Source organism: Alligator mississippiensis, chromosome 1, assembly GCF_030867095.1.
Source record: "Alligator mississippiensis isolate rAllMis1 chromosome 1, rAllMis1, whole genome shotgun sequence".
Classification (NCBI taxonomy): Eukaryota; Metazoa; Chordata; order Crocodylia; family Alligatoridae; genus Alligator; species Alligator mississippiensis.
Window position 1 is genome coordinate 235,542,618 of NC_081824.1, and position 15,604 is coordinate 235,558,221.

Genomic DNA, 15,604 nt, shown 5'->3' on the forward strand with positions numbered 1-15,604 from the left:
CAGTATGCAAGTAGTCTATAATTTTTGTTCCTGTTGATAAGATCATGCATGATTTAGACCTTCCTAACTTAAAAATAGCCAGATTGATTATTTTTAAATATGCTTTGATGCCTAAACTTGGAGGAATGGTATCAAACAGGACAGGTTTGGAAAAGTTTGAAAATCCACTACCATGCAGGTTTCCTGGGAAACTTCTATCCTCACTGATAGGAAGGTACCTAAATTCCTTTCTTAAAAACAGACAGGTTGGTTATCTTGACACATGTCTGGATGCTTGGACTTAGAAGAATGTTACAAAACAGGACAGAGTTGAAAATTGTAACCTTAATAATTTCAGGGGTTTTCAAGTTCAAGCTCCCATGGCTCTTTTTGTTTTATACCTTCATAACTGATCTTTGCCATGACTTTTATTTGACATATCTTGCCTTTTTTTCCTGCCTGCAATTTAGCTGCAGACTTAGATTACTATTAATTCCTTCCTTACTTGCATAAATTTCAGCCTTCAGATTGCTCACAAAATGCTTATTTTGGCCCGGTTCTGTGAAGACTTATCCATGAGGTTAACTTTATACACATGAGTAATCCCACTGGCTTCAAATAAAGTTAAGCACTTGTATAACTTGTAATAGAATTGGGATTTCTGAATATACCTTTGATGGGTCACTCTGAGCCATACATTGTGCATCAGGTTGCCTATATCAGGGGTGGTCAACTTGCAGCATGCATGCCAGAAGTGACACAGGCATGTGTGGCAAATGACAGATCAGGGAGGAAATAGACAGCACAGCAATAGATAGGGCATGAAACAGAAAGCAGAGTAGCAGGTCAAGCAGAGAAGGAGTATCAGAGAGGCATTCAGGGAGGGCACAGGGCTAATTTGTGACATGTGCCAAAAGGTTGGCCCTTGCTGACCTAAATCATGATGTTCTTATTACTCTCTAACTGGACAAAGTGTGGAATATGAAATATATCAATAAGATGCAGAAAACATTTCTGGCACAAAACTTTCTGCCAGCACAAATTCACACAAGCTTTCATGTGATATTTGCTTTCCACCCACATTCGTGTGAACTCAAAGGCACTACTATGAATGTCCATGGAAAAATAGAAAGAAAATGGTTGAAGAGAGAGTCCGTTGACTGTGAACCCAGAATAAATGTTGATGAGCAGAGCTATCAAAAGTGTCAGAGCTCCCAAATAAAAGAGTGCTGGTGCCCCAGGCTGAAGAATCATTCACTGAAGAAATTCACCAATCATTTCAAATCACCTAAAAATGAGACAATTTTGCAGTCCACTTTCAGGCAACTCATATTTACAAAGGAGAGGAAACACTTAGACAAATATTTTGTTGCTATGCATTCATCTCACTCTCCTCTGAGAGTTCCAAAATAGAGAGTCCTTGATCTCCCACCTATCTACAAAATATTCCTGGCCACATGACCACCTTGGAGGATAGGGTGTGGGGAAAAGGATTGGAGGCCATGGAACTGGGCAAGGGTGACTGGGGAGCATCTTGGGTAAGAGAGTGACCTGTGCTACCCTGTGCTGTGAACCCTGCTTCATATTTCCCTGGGGCCAGGTGACCTCATACACCTCTTGTGTAGTACTGAATTTAAAAAAACTAGTGTTTCAGCTAAAGTTTCCAGCACCAGGACTATAAAGTGTTTAACACAGGAGATAATTACTGCCTCAACAACTCCCTGGTTTTCCTAAATCTGCCCCTAGCCAGCTCCACTCTTGATGTTCTCAGCTGGGTTCCTGTGTCCCTCCTTTATGGAACATGTAGGTAACTTCTGACCTCCTCTGACCTTCCCCCCTGCCCACTGCTCTAAGCTCCATCCTTAGCTGAGACCCAAGGCAGAGGCAGAGTTATTAAGGCATTTGATTTTTATTATAGAACCAGTCACAACTTGTACAATGCAATGTATCGTTTTACACATCCACATCCTTTTTCAATGCAATGAATGACATCTAATATTTTCACCCTTACTGTTGTGTGGCACTCTGAAACTGAGGCTTACACTATACCCACTCTAGTGTTTGTGTTTGCAGCTGCCCTCAGACGTACTGTAGATGGGTGGGCACTTCCCCTTCTCATATCAGTGCAGGTGCGCGAAAGCTATGGATGCCCAGATCAGTTGCCACTACTGTTAACCAGCTTGCAGCTGCTGTCTATCTCACATGTGCTGTGTGTGGGCTTTGGGGGATGATAGGGAAAGTAAGGAGAAAGATGTTTGTGGGAGGAGAGTCTCTACCCCTCTCCCTGTTTAACCCCTTGCTTCCCTGCTCAGCCATATGACTCCCCCCCCGACACTAGCTTAAGAGCCTATTGCCCACAACTCTACTCCTCCCCTGTCACTCCTTTTAGAAGCCCCAGCTCCTCATCCCATGCTATTGTGACCCACTTGCACCTATAGGAGGATGACTCCTCCTCACTCTCCTATCCATGACTCACATCTGTCCACAACATACAGGAAGCAGGAAGCAGCTCAGCTGTGTATGAGGCTTTCAGGGGAGCAGCAGCATTCTGCTCTATGTCACCTATCCCTGAGGCAGGACTATGACTTGGTATCTGTTCTTGATGCCCTGACTCTAGACTGTGACTCATGGCCTATCTCTTGCAAGGGACATGGCTGTGACACACACTGCTCTGTCTCCCAAGGCTCGCTTACAGGCCACCCAGTGAAGGCCTCTCCTTCTAAGCATTCCATTTGACAATACAAACTTGGAGGAATATGCTGGGGACATAACTTGTATGTGCAGAGGGATGCTGGCCTGCAGTGGAGCATGGAGGCAACAAAGGGAAGGGGAGGGTGGGGGCTGTGACTCCAGTTCAAGCCCCATATTCTTGTCCCATATCCCTGCTCTCCAGTCTCAACAAGTGTAAACCATGGGCGAACTCTTACCCATAGACAATAGCATAAAACTGCTCTGCACCTTGAGGAGATGGAAACAATCAGAATGCCACAAGAAATCATTTGGAGAAGCAGAAACTCAGTGCTGTGAAGCTGATGCTTGCACAAGCCACAGTAGGAAGTGGCTGTCCAGTGGCTTGTGCACAGATAACACAGCAGAGAGCTGGCTGCAGAATATCATTATTCATCACATCTTCATCCTGTTTCTCATGGCACCCAGAGTTGTTCCCAAAGCCCCAGGTTTTGGGGTCAGGTGATTGAGTCTGGAGGCAGAACCTCCATTTATGTTCTAATAGTAAGGTTATTTGTTCTCTCTTGAGAGGGGAGAAATTTGGAAATGTGATGCCTACAGGTTTAGAAGCTTGGAAGTAATCAAAGAGTCATCGAAACTTAAAAAAAACCCAACTTCATGATTTTTAAATTAATTTTGTGGATTGCAGGGGCTGAATGAACTACTTCTGAATGCTGGGTGGGCTCTCCTGGAGGTAGTAGTTACTCATGCTCACCCGCTGTGATGCTCTGTCTCTCTCTAGTGGTGGCTGGACCACCTACAGAAATTGGTGAGACTGCTGCAGCCTTGGGTAATAGAGCTGTCTCTCTTATTTGGTGCAGCACAAGCTCATGTTCGTTGAACCACAAGTCCAAGTTGCCATCCCCACTGCAAATGACCCACCCAGGGGCATGTCACAATGCATAAATCCATGAACAAGAAGGTTTTCTGTAACACTCTTTTCCCATGTCCTGCCAGAGGTCCAGAGTTGATTCTGCCTGTAGCTCCAATATGTAGTCTCATATCATTTGCGTTGGTAGTAACCACAGTGATGGGTAGTTTTGCCATATGCTAGGGATGTGCCCCCAAAAAGCAGATTTTCATATATGACTTGAGTGTTTTTTTACCACAAGGAAAGTAAAACACAAATATCTCTGGCTGTATACAAAATATTGAAATATACAATCCAAAATTCCACAAAGGCACCCACACTCTGCTCCAGGAGACCATTCAAAACTCAGGAATCAGAATTCACAGGCACATGAAAGAAAATGGAACTTGAAAGTAGAATTCAGTCTTGTAGACAATGTGGTTTCATTTCTCAGAAAACATTCAACATATGTTGTTCATCCTGGGCTTCAGCCTGTTTTCTCCGTTTCCCTTTTTTTAAAATTCTGTTCATGCACAGAGCATCAGCAGCATTCATTGTCCTATTACTAACTGCTTTGCTCTGCTTTGTACACACGACTTACCCATTTTATTGCACAACAAAGAGGAGAAATATTAGTGTTCATAAATATTTAAAGATTTAAAATATCTCAGAGTACAAGGCATTGCATACACACCTGGTAAGAGACAGTCTGTGCCCATAAGAGCTCCTGGTCCAAATAGTCAAGGCTGACAAGAAGCAGGAGAAACAGGGTATTTTTATCCCAGTTTAGCAGATGGGAAACTGGGCCATGGAGATTAGGAATCATGTTCCACTGGGGTCAGTGGAAGCTTCACCACTGTCTACAGAGGATTCATAGATTCATAGATCTCATAGATGCTAGGGTCAGAAGGGACCTCAACAGATCATTGAGTCTGACCCCCTGCCTAGGCAGCAAAGCGTGCTGGGGTCAGAAGACCCCAGTCAGATGCCTATCCAGCCTTTTCTTAAAGACCCCCAAGGTAGGGGAGAGTACCACCTCCCTTGGAAGCCCGTTCCAAATTTTGACCACCCTTACTGTGAGGAAGTTTTTCCTGATGTCTAGCCTAAATCTGCTCTCTGTCAGTTTGTGACCATTGTTCTTTGTTACCCCAAGAGTCGCCCTGGTGAACAGAGCATCTCCAATCCCCTGCTGTGTCCCCCTAATGAATTTGTAGGCAGTCACAAGATCACCTCTCATTCTTCCCTTGTGGAGGCTGAAGGGGTCCAGGTCCCCTAGTCTGTCCTCATAGGGCTTGTCCTGTAAGCCCCTAACCATACGAGTGACCCTCCTCTGGACCCTCTCGAGTCTATAAACATCCTTCTTGAAATACGGTGCCGAAAACTGGATGTGGTACTCCAACTGCGGTCTGACCAATGCCGCATAGAAGAGAAGTATCACCTCCTTGGATCTATTTGTCATGCATCTGCTGATGCACGATAAAGTGCGGTTAGCTTTGCTGATGATTTCATCACACTGATGACTCACGTTCATCTTGGAGTCCACTATGACTCTGATATCCCTTTCTGCTTCTGTGCTGCTGAGAGGGTCACTTCCCAGCCAGTAGGTGTGCTGGATATTTTTGTGTCCTAGGTGCAGCACTCTGCACTTGTCCTTGTTTTACTGCATCCTATTGTGTAGTGCCCACTTTTCTAACCTGTCCAGATCTGCCTGCAATTGTTCCCTACCCTCCGGAGTGTGCACAACAAGAGCATTGTGGGTGCCAGGGAAGATGAAGAGAAAGAATGGTCATTAATCAAAGCAGTGGGGCTATTGACTCTTGTTGGCACTGGAATTCTATTGAGCATTCCTGAAGAAGCAGTTCAAAAGAAGCTGTTTCACTTATTGTTAGTTGAGACCAGTTTTCACAACACAATCTGCCAGTTTAGGGAATAGAAACAGGGGGGTTCTACACATTTGGATGTTCAGCACATTAACCTCTCATTTTTAAGGAAGGGGCCTACTTTCTGTAGACAACTAGTTTTAGCTTGGGTACATCAAACGTGGTGAAAGAGGGTCGGGTTACCTTTGCAATGGGGCACTGTGGTCAAGGCTGACCAGCAATTATCACTCACTATCTTTAATCCAACAGGGCCTCCTGCTGATGCCAAGTGGGACCCTGCATGAGGATTAGGAATAGAATACAGCCTCATGTTGCACACAAAATATCAGGAGCAGATTGTACCACCCTCAGTCTTGTGGCACTCTTCCCAGCTAGCTCTTACCATTTTATCATGGTTTTCAGTGTTCTCTTAATGTCCCAGCTCCTGGAGTCATGTGCCTGTAGCAATATCTCATCTTTTACTTCAAATGAAAATATGTATGCCCAAGAAAGCTAGAAAATGTGGACTTTGAAAGAATAAGATGAGTAGTTTTTAACTTCTGATTTTTCGGTAGTCAGCTCTTCTCTCCCTGGACCAGGACAGCCTCAGGTTGCAGTGGGGGAATAGGAGTGGGGTGGTGGGGTGGTAAGTCCCACCCTGCCAGGGCCCCACCCAACTTACCCCTGCTCCTGCTTCTGCGGCACTGTCCCTCACCATGGGGGGCCTCAATCTAGCCCACACCCCTTCTCTCCCCCATGGACTGACCTGCTGGGCTTGAGTGCATCCATGTTGGCACTCAGCCCTCCACCCCCACTTCGGATTGACTCCAAGAGGCTCCAAGATCTACCACAAGAGGCTCTGAGATGTACCGGTGGATTAAGATCCACTGGTTGGGGATCACTGCTCTAAGACATCAGCTGTTTCTTCCTCCCCTCACCAAGTTCCCACTTTCATTCTTATCAGTTCTTCTTCTTTAATTTTCCAAGTAGACTCCCCTTTCCTGGCTCTGCTTTGTGCCCCATTATCATTTTACTCCTGGTTCTTGCTTTCTAATTCAGTGTTCTCTAGGCCTCACCCCCCATATCCCCTGCTTCCTGGACATGAGAGAATAGTGGCAAGAAGCTGGGGTACTGACCAGGGCTCATCTTGTCCAGTCCCTCCTAGCTTTCTATGGCCACAGCCAGTAAAAACAAGACATTCTGAAATCATTTTATGCTGGAGAATGCCCCATGCATCTAGTGCAGGATTGAGCGCTGAACTCCCACTCTCTCTTGCCCTAATCTTGCCCTACATGTATAGACATTTCATATCCAACAGCCTTCCCCTACTCTAGTGTGAACACCATAATGTGAATCTGTATGTAAACTCCAATACAGAAATAAGCTGTACTAGTGTAACCTGTATAACTGCATCCCCCATATGGCTTGCACTGAAAAAGTTCTATCAGTAGATATCACACTGCTAAGCAGCATAGGTATATGCATATTTTTAAACTGACTTAGGTAGCTGTGTTAGTCTGCAGTTAGTCAGATGGCAGGGTTGATGCGTGCTTTTATAGACTAACTAAATAAGATACTGTTAAAGTGACACAGTGCCTGTGTGTAGACAAGCCCCTCGACAGGTTCAAGTTTTAACAAGTTTTTCCCAAAGTCCTCCTTTGCTTCTACAGAATATCTACAAGCAGATTTCTGAGCTCACAGTTGCACCATTCCACAAGCATTTGCAGTCCTAATTAGGTCCTGTCCAATCCCTTCTTTCTCAAACTTTGTCACAATGATGACAATCAAAACTAATTACAGAAAGTCACTTTGATGTATCCTACTACCAGGGGCCCCTGATTCCTACCAGTGCAACTACTGCTATATTCCTGCATGTCATTTCTACTACATTTCTTAATGGGTACATCAGTCATGGCTAAAGCCTCCCCACTCCCAGTGGATAGAGATGAACTTGACCTAAATTTCATAGAAGGGCCTCATGGCTTCTATAGCATTTGGGTGTGGTAGGCAGAAAACTCTGCTGCAGATTCTGATTCATTTAAACAAAGAGAGTTTCATCTGGAATTGAGTAGAGAAATTGATGGTATCCTGAGAAGAATGTTCCCTATGCCAAGGCATTCTACATGAAATGCAATGTATTGGATACTGGGTATCCATTTTTTTTTGCCTCCAGTATTCTGTGGAATTTTGTACTAACAACACAAAACAACATTGTAGAAACTGCATAAAGCTTGGAAGAGGCTGCAGAATCTGGCAACTCAGTAGGGGACAGCTGGATCCAGCATCCAGGAGAGTAATTTTGAAGTCAGTTTAGGACTGCGGAATAGGAACATCAGTTAGATGTTTATGCTAAAATAACCAGAAGTGAGACAATTAACAAACCTGCCATTCCAAGAGTCTTCCTATGGTTTCAGAAATAAGACTGTTTGAGAAGAACCAAGAAAAGAGTTCACATCCTTCTGTCCTCTTGTTTCAAGCTTTCTGCAGGCCCAGCAGACAAACTGCTGTGGTGGTATTCCCTTCAGATGTTGAAGGTTTTTTCACAACAGAGATGAATAGGAAGTAGTTTATTTGAGATGAAAGCTTAGATACCAGAGCACTCTCCTGTGGATATAAGAGATTCCATGACAAATTCCAAGGCTGAAGATTTTCAAAATACCGGGGGTTCTGGCAACCTGTAATACCACTGTCTAATCAGCTTAAGACATTCCTTTTGGTCCCTAAGCTTTACACCTATTTCAAAAGAGTGAACCGCAGAAGCAAGAGATTCTTCAGAGACAGAGAACACCAGTTAGACCTTTCAGACCATGTCCTGTAGGACCGGCCCCAAAGTTGATATTCGAGGGTTAAGTCCTATCCCTTTTAATAGTCCTGTTACTTTTTCCATTATCTGACAGACCTTATGTTCCACTCTAAATCATTTTTATCTGTTTTTGATGTTTTCACCATCTTTGAAGCTTTACAGATAGTTATCATAACTTCTCTTGACCCTCCTGGGCAGGATAGGTTCAGGCCTTGCCTAAAAAGATTAAAATTTGTTCAGGTGTAACTGCATTCATGTAGTGATACCAGTGCCAACGCTGATGAATGGCAGTATGAGGAATGGCCCAATGCATCTCTGCCTATGTGATGTAAGAACAACACTGCAAACAAACCTAGAACAGACAGGGCTTCATTGGGGAAGGTGAAAAAATACAATGTGATTTTGCATTTGTGAGGAAATCCTTAAGAGAGCTGAAAAAAATTGCAACAATGAAAAGCAGCATTGCATTCTCTTGCCATCTACCTATGTTAGTTATAACATTTCTCCATGCAAAAGAGAGCATTATAGTCAGCAATAATGGCAGAGATTGATGTCATAGGGCACATCTACATGTCGCCATACAGAGATGTTGCTATGGTGCTGTGCTTTAGTACTTCTTCTTGAAAGTAGTAAAGCAGGGCGCAGTATGGGTGGTTACTGTGCCCTGCTCACGATGCAGTTAGATTTCACTGCTACATCACTGTAGCAGTGCGCTATAACAGGGGAGTGCACCACTACAGCAATATAGCTGGCAATCACGTGTGGACCCACATGATTGCTACATCACCATAGCATGCCATACAGCGACGTAGTGCACTGTTTTGTCACCATAGGGTGACATGTAGATGTGCCCATAAAGTGTCTCAGTCCTCTGATATAGAGCCTGCCCAACTGCTCCTGAAAAGACAGGCAATGATATGAACAGAGGTAGGGAGGCTTATGTGGAGGTGACAGCTACTAAAGATTCTGCTGTGATGCTGCAGTAGTCCAGAAACATCAGACTCCACACTTGACACAAGATGCCAACTGCCCCTTCTGAAACCAGGCTTGAGATGCCCTTTCCTGCATGGACAAAGACACCATGCCCTATTCAAAGGTTAGTACATAACTGTTTTACATTGAGAGCAGGAGCCTCTTCTTAACCTGACTCCTCTCCATTTCACTCTTTTACAGGGGTTTGTGAAGCGGGAATTTTTTCAAGCAAGGGTGAATTAAAGGAAGTACTACCTTGTCAGTTGCAGAATTTGGCTCCCTTCTTTCCCAAGGTATTGGTCAGGAAATTAGACCACATGATACAATATACCCTCTAGATTCTGTGAGCCCATTGTGTTCTTTTGATCTTTATACTAAAATGTTTTTTGAGGGTGGGGAGAGAGAGAGAGAGAGGATAAGGGATCGCTCTGCATGTGTAGACAATGACTGGGAAACATCCCACAGCAGCAGCATTCACTGGAGCAGGAAGGTGAAGGCGGTTTGATTGCTGTGAAGAAAGCAGCATGCAGTCTGTGGGTGTACATTAATGAATGAAGGAACAGTTTGTTAAGCTCAGCATCAGTCTCCATGGTTTCTGGATTTGTGATTAGTGTCTCCAAGTATGTTTGCAGTGTGGTGTTAATATCCTGAGTGGGGTGAAGAGAAGCAGAGACACAGAGATAAGGAGGGGAACCTTGGCACGGAGAGGAGGAAACTGTGCATTACGTTGCCAACGACACATCCCAGGGCCTTCCTGTACTGCAGTGTCTGCAGCACGTGGAGACACACCCACACTAGCTTTAAACAAGCATTTACTCAGCTCCTTGAGCAGGTTTTGCAGCTGCACTGAACACTGTGCTGCCACATCTACCCTGCTACTGGAACCCAAGCTGACTCGCTTGCAGCCTGCAGCCGTGTATCTATAGCACACTATAGACTCTTCAGTGATGTACCCCCAGACAGCATCCTCTCTTCTCCACTCCTGCCCCACCACCCGCCATTCCTTGACTAGTGCTTCCCTGACTTCTTCCCCCATGCCTTGGTTGCTTTTTTCTTTGGCTCACTGTTGCTTTAAATATCTCAAAGGTAAAAAAATTAGCTGTAGCATCCTAGACTTTTTCAGACATGCTGAGTGTGTTCAGGCACAGTAGATGGGCCAGTGAACTTGGGAGAGATGTTTGTGGGGACCCATGGAAGAAAACTAGTTACTCCTCAGGCCCCAACCCTCCCAACCTTGTAGCTATAGACAAACAGCTGTTAATGGGAAGTGGGGGGGGAGGGGGGAAGCATTGCAGGAAAAGCACAGCACCTCCAGTCAGTAGTGCAATGATGGGTGGGCAATCAAGGCATGAGCCTTGGGCATTGCCTAAAGGGGCAGCATTGGAATGGAGCTGAGTGGCTACTTCAGCTTCCCACCCCTCTTACTGCCCCCCCCTCCCCCACACACACACACTTTGCACCTTCCCTGCTCTGCCTAGCAAGCAAAGAGGATAGAGAAGCAGTGTGGCACAGGAGCAGTGCTCAGGGGTTTCCTGCTGCTGGGGAAGATGTCACCTTTTTTTGCCATGGAAAACCAGTGTTTTTTGACTGTTTAGCACACATGTTGGGGGATGGCATCTCCCCCAACAGCTGGAAACCTCTGGTCCATGCGTCTACATAGGTGCCCCTGCCGCTGCTCCAGAGCCAGACCTGGAGCAGGGAAGGTGCAGGATGAGTGAGGGACTGAAGGGGAGATGGGTTGTTGAGGTGCCCCTATATCCCCATTCCCAGTGCACAGTATTGGCCAGTTATGCCTCTTCCTTAAGTGCTGTGGGGCTCTCAGGTAGACACTCTTGTCACTGAACTACACTGACACTTCCAGTGGAAAAAAAAAAGTCTCACTGCCCTTTCTCATTTTTGATAACTTTCCCCCTTTTCCATTCACCCAAAATTCTGACCAAGTGTTTTCTCTAGCAATCTTCCAGCACATCTTGTAGTCCCTTTAGTCCCTTGGTCAAATACCTTAAATTCTCTGTGCTTCAGTTCCCTTTCCCTAAACTGTACTTCTTTTCTAAACTGTACTGGGGATAACAGTACTTCTTTTCTCCCAGACTTTCTTCATCTTGCCTGACTGGAGCTGGATCCTGGAAAGCAATGTAGTTGGGCAAGGCCCTTCTCTAACTTTAACTGTACTTGCTCATAGTGAGTTGCAGAATCAGGACCTTGGACTATATACCAATGGTCCACCAGCTTTGCTGGCCCATGGCAACAACACTAAGCAAGTAATGCCCCATGGACAGCCTTTGCTCTCCTGCCAACTTGCAGATATACATATCTGTGGGAAGTCAAGTCTTCTGCAGGCATCAGTGGCATTAACCATAAGGCCGGGGCTGGGGACAACTGAGCCATGCTTTTGAGGCAGGGACATGCTCTTTCTCTCTCGATGTGCAGCTACAAGCAAAACGATCTTGGTTGGAACCTTTAGGCAGCAATGTAATGTTAACAAATATTATTGTTAATACTGTTTCTAATTGTCCTGATGGTGAGGGTTCACATATTGGTATTTTCTCCTGAACCCCTCCTTCTAATGCAGTAATTTCAACCTTTTTAGACTCGAGGCACCCCTCATTAGACTCAGCGCATTGCTCAAAAAATGCCAGCTCTTATTTTTCACTCATATTTTGACTACGGGAAAACAATGGAATGACAGTTTGTCACAGAGAACTTAGAAAGACCACAACAGGTCAGAATGTTTTTAACACTACGGATTCCTATTTGAAATCTCTGGGTTTGTCTTGTGAATCAGGTTTGTACACCGAACAGTGCTAACTTGGTGTGGCATCCCAGGGGAACACTAGAAAGGATCTCAAGGCACCCGAGGGTGTTGTAATGAAAAGTTTGACCAAAATTGATCTGTAAATTAACCAGTAGGAGGCACTGGGGAGACCTGAACATGAAAAATAAATATGCAGGGTAAAATGGAAGTAGTTTGCCTTTAAGCAGGTAACTATTGGTAGAACTGTGTTCACTAGAGGAAAGTTATCCATGCACATGTTTTGTGGTCAGGGAGCTACAATTGCTAATAAAGGCTCCAAATCTGCTAGCAGATCCATGGAGTCAAGCTCTTCTGCCTGCGGAGAAGAGGCACAGAGACCTACCTCCTCAGATCAACTTTTTTTCTCAAGGCCCTGGCAAGGGTAAGCAATGCCAGTGGGGGCTGTTGTGGGATGGGGAGTGTCCTTATGCAAGTAGCTTGACAACTCTGCCTTTTCCCTTTCAGGGCACTTGATTCTAAATGCAGAGCAGGAGTTTGGCATCATTCTGCACCCCAGTGCAAGGGAAGGGGGAAGTCTAGCCATAAAAGGAGAGTTAATAAAATCTACTGAAAATGACTGGCTCATTGTCCCGATTCTAGAGCTATGCAATAAATGTACCGATGACTTTTACACAGTGTTGCCAGTGGTAACAGAAAATAAAGGCACTGCTAGTGGGATGTGATGGTCGAATTTAATAGCAAGCAGAAGCAGGAATAGTGGTTGTACTTATTAGCAATTCTTGTTACACCTGCGGACTTAACTGTAGAGGGTCACTCAATGACTTTTTAAAAACACAATTCTGCCTTGAAGTGCGTGCTATTAAACGTGATCCTTTTAAGCTCCCGTGCATGGCATAGAGTCCTGCCTGCAGGGCGGGACAGGCTGGCACAATAGAGATGGCTGGTTTTCACTGGAGCTGGCAGAGGCTGAGGGAAGCATTCACCTACAGCCCTCCCCGTTAGAGATGTCTCCAGGCAGGTCACATCAGAAAACTGAGGAGCAACAAGTCTCCCTGTGCCCGCTCATGTGCACACACTCAGATTAAAACTACGTGACTTGAGAGCAGTGGGGCAAGCCTGGAGCTTCCTAGCCCCATCCTACAGCTGCGTTGGCTGGGATGGTTGACCCTCTTACCGACCAAGTGGGGCCCTGTGCTTCCACAGGGTGGGCATCCCCGAGTCGAAGGGAAGGCCTTTCTGGGGCATTCGCAGGTCACAGCAGCCACTTCCCAGCTCTGTTGCCAGTGAGGACCCGAGGCAGGTCACTCCATCCCTGCACGGGGGCCTTGCTGCTCTGGCCTCTGGGGCAGCGGTTCTCCAACTCCCTCGGGGCGGCAGGCACCTCTCACTGGGCCGGGGCAGCCCCTCCACGGCTGTCAGGGGGTGCCAGGGCAGCGCGCAGCCCCTTCGACACGGGCTGGGCGGCGGGGCCGGCGGGGCCTGGCTTATGCGCTCGGTTGCTACGTGCTTCTCTACTCACGCCTTCAAACGAGCTGGCGGCGCCCGGCCGCGCCTCAGGGGCTCCCGCCACACGGGGCTGGGCGGGCCGGGTCCGCTCCCGCCGGCAGCATCCCCGGGGCCGCCCCCTGCCCCAGCTGCCCCGTGCGGGGGGCGGTGCGGCGCGCGGGTGGGAGGGCTGTGGCGGCCGGCGGCGATAAGGGGCTGGCGCTGCGCCGCCGCCGAGGCTCCCAGCGCGGGGGGAGGCAGCCGGGAGCCGCCGCCGCGCCATCGCCACCCCCTCGCCCCGCCTCACGCGCCGCACTGAGGCGCGTGGCCGTGCCCGCGCGTGTGTGTGTGCGTGTGTGTGAGAGAAGCGGCGAGCGTCGCCCGCCCGCCCCTGCTCCCGCCGCTGCCGCTGCCGCCGCCGCCGAGCGATGCTGGCCCCGGTGCCTCTGTGAGGAGCCGCCAGGTAGGAGCGCGGCGAGGAGGCGCCGCCGCCAGGTACCGCGGGGGTTGCCGCGGCCGGCCGGGCTCGGGGTGGCGGGAGGGGACCGCGGGGCGACTCCCCGCTGCATCCGTGCCGCCGCGGGGCTGCGCACACCTGTGTGTCCCCAGCGCGGGGGCCGCGCCTCCGTGTGTGTGTGCGTGTGTGTGTGCGCGCAGTTCCCGAGGAGACGCCCGCCCGCGCGCGCACACACACACACACACACCCGCGCGGAGGCACCTGCCCGCCGCAGCAGCCTGCTCCAGCCTGGCCCCGGGCGCCGTGCAGGGGGACGCGGCCGGGCCGGGCCGGGCCGGGCCGGGCCAGGATGATGAATGGCTCGTGCCGCGCTGGAGATTCGTATTTCCCTCTCCCGCCGGGGGCAGCGCGCCGGTCCCCTGCCCTGCCCTCGCGGCACGGAGCGGAGCGGCGCTGCTCTGCGACCCCCGGGCGGGGAAGGGCTTGGTGCTGCAGCCCGCCGCCGCCGCGGGAGCTTGTGGCGAGACAAAAGCGGCGGGGCAGGCGCAGGGCTGGGGCCGACAGAACTGCCGGGCACCGGGTCCGGGCAGAGCCGGCACCGCTGCAGCGCGGGGATGCCGCAGTTGGCGCTCCCGGCTCCGCCCGCCTTGCCCAGGGCTGGTCCTTCCTTCCCGGGCTGGCTGTCCCCAAGGGCCTGTCGGGGGAGTGTGGTTCCCCAGCAGCAGGTTGTGGGCAGAGCCGGGGCATGGCTCACCTGCCCTGGGGACGTGGTCGCCAACCCTTCTGCCTGGCGCAGAGGGAGCCGTTGAGGGGATGGCGCTGCGGAAGGTAAAGCCCAGGGTGAGGGCCGAGCAGGGGGCACGCGCTTTCCAGGTTTGTCTGTAGCAGGCAGATGGTCTGCCCCCGACGCCAGGGTGCTGTGTCAGAGACCAACCCCTCCCGTGTATGCCAGGCCAATAGGCCAAACCCCTCATCTCCCAGCGGGGTAAATAAAGCCCAGAGCTAAACCAGAATTAACCTCCGAAGGGATGAGCACCTCTGTCATGGCTCACAGTAAGCTGCTTAATTTCTTTGTAAAGGTGGCTCAGTTTCGCAAGAGAAAGGAAAGCAACACATTTGCAAAATGGGTCTCTGGCTTAATTAATTTGCTGGGTTTAACAAATGCTGCCAAGCCTTGGATTTTGTGCGGGGTTTGGGGTTTGTTGAGGTTTTGTGGGGGGGGGTTTACAATTGCCTTGCAGAACAAACCCCCTGGTTCCTTCCCCTTAGACATTTAATCTGTTTCAGAGGTAAAATAAATAGAGATACCTGCAGACCTGATTAAACTACAGTTCTCTTTCCCAGCAGCAATGTGGAATCGGCACTAAGGGGAACTCTGTTAAACAGCACTCCTCCGGTAGGCTTTGTCTAAGTGGAAGCATGGTTAGGTCTCACCAGTCAGTTTAGTTTAATTCTTTAAAAGTAGCCTTGCCTCTTCTTTCCCGGCCAAGCTGTGCTGAACAGCCTCACAATCCGCAATGTCTTGAGGGTGAAAGCTGACTGCCAAAACATTGCAGAAACGGAGCAGACACAAAGGAACATCAGAAGTCTAAAAATGAAAGCTGTAGTAAAAGCACCAGGTCGCACTTGTGTGTGTACATTTATGTGTATTACTCTTTTCACTCACACGTTGCAGAAGGTGAGACTGCCAACTTCAGACGTTGAAGAATCATGAGTC

At 48.5% G+C, this 15,604-nt stretch overlaps 1 protein-coding gene across 12 annotated transcripts in view; it reads left to right on the plus strand.

Annotated features, from left to right (window-relative positions):
• The window catches only part of SLC8A1 (solute carrier family 8 member A1), a 349,364-nt gene that overhangs the window by 17,345 nt on the left and 316,415 nt on the right, over positions 1-15,604 (plus strand). For 6 of the 12 annotated variants that reach the window (XM_059720279.1, XM_059720281.1, XM_059720282.1 and 3 more), the window contains exon 1: positions 13,574-13,893. The exons of 1 other annotated variant lie outside the window; for it this stretch is intronic. The gene's annotated coding sequence lies outside the window, so the exon portion shown is untranslated. Of the gene's footprint in view, positions 1-13,573; positions 13,926-15,604 lie in introns of those variants that run through there. 5 more of the 12 variants (XM_059720276.1, XM_059720280.1, XM_059720278.1 and 2 more) reach the window with 4 other exon arrangements.